Raw genomic sequence first — 1,228 nt, 5'->3', positions numbered from 1 at the left:
TTATGTAGTCTTAAGAGTCAGCCCTCTCTGTGTTGACTGTTCTAGAGGAAAGAATTGACAGGTAAGGTCAGGCACATTCTTCGCTCTCTTGGCTTCAGCACAGTCATCTCTGCTCTCAAATGCAGAGATGCCCTCAGTCTCTGGGGCAGGATTTACCATTGTTATGGCTTGTGGTAACTGTCAGATGCCTGATTGGCCAAGGTGTCCACAGAGGCAAAGCAGACTGGAACAGAGGTATTGCAAGGAGACAAAGATGACAAAGCTTTTTTGTTTTTTGTTTGTTTTCCTTTTCCCTCTTCCTTTCAGAGTAGGTAAACCTGCATGTGGAAAACTGGATTATATAAATACATTCAAATGTTATACAATTATACTATACAATATATAAAACAAAATACAATACAAAAATATGTACAAATGCTGTACAAATATAAACAAAGGGGCAGTTTTTGTAATAATTTGGAGTGGGTTGGGCAGATCCTTTGTATTTGAATCTTAAAGAACTTTGATTTCACATTGAAGAAATGTTACATAGCAACATTGTGGACAGTACTCTTAAAATACAGAAAGGTCTTCCCATAATTGGATGCTTCTCCACATACAATATTCCCTGCATATAAAACATGAGCATATTAATAAAAGGGCTTTAGTCTGGCCTTAATCCTTACTTTCCACACAAAATAATAGTTTAGGAATGTTTAAAAATTGCAGTGCTCGCTTCGGCAGCACATATACTAAAATTGGAACGATACAGAGAAGATTAGCATGGCCCCTGCGCAAGGATGACACGCAAATTCGTGAAGCGTTCCATATTTTTAAATAATAAAAATATATTGGGAAAAAAAATTGCAGTCATTACGCTCTAAATCTCAACTTTAAAATGTAATCCTTCTGAATATAGAAAATAACTTTACTATGCAAGGAAGATATTATTACAATATGAATACCGAGCCCTCTTTTATTATTTCTCTTAATTACAGGGGGAACCCATTTCGAAGTCTTATGGAATAATTTGTTAGATGGTAGAAATGCTTTGTGGCAGAATTTCTGAGGATACATTTAGAGTTCAACAGGTAGCCATAGCCAAGAGTTCCTTCATCTGAAAATATTTCAGGACAGAAGCCTGTATACAACCTGATGAATTGAGAAACAAAACTGTTTTGCATTCCTGATGAGAGACATTTTGATGCAGCATAATAGCCATTATTTCAGAAATGGTTGTAATGGTGTT

General features: G+C 35.9%; 1 non-coding gene across 1 annotated transcript; it reads left to right on the top strand.

The window, feature by feature from the left end:
* The first annotated feature begins 707 nt into the window (after positions 1-707).
* On the top strand, positions 708-814 carry LOC116512826. Its single transcript, XR_004255930.1, has one exon. It is a non-coding gene; the product is annotated as a U6 spliceosomal RNA (small nuclear RNA).
* The last annotated feature ends 414 nt before the right edge of the window (positions 815-1,228 follow it).

Source organism: Thamnophis elegans, chromosome 8 (assembly GCF_009769535.1).
Source record: "Thamnophis elegans isolate rThaEle1 chromosome 8, rThaEle1.pri, whole genome shotgun sequence".
Lineage (NCBI taxonomy): Eukaryota > Metazoa > Chordata > Lepidosauria > Squamata > Colubridae > Thamnophis > Thamnophis elegans.
Note: the sequence above shows the minus strand (reverse complement) of the source record. Positions and strands in the feature narration are given on the sequence as shown.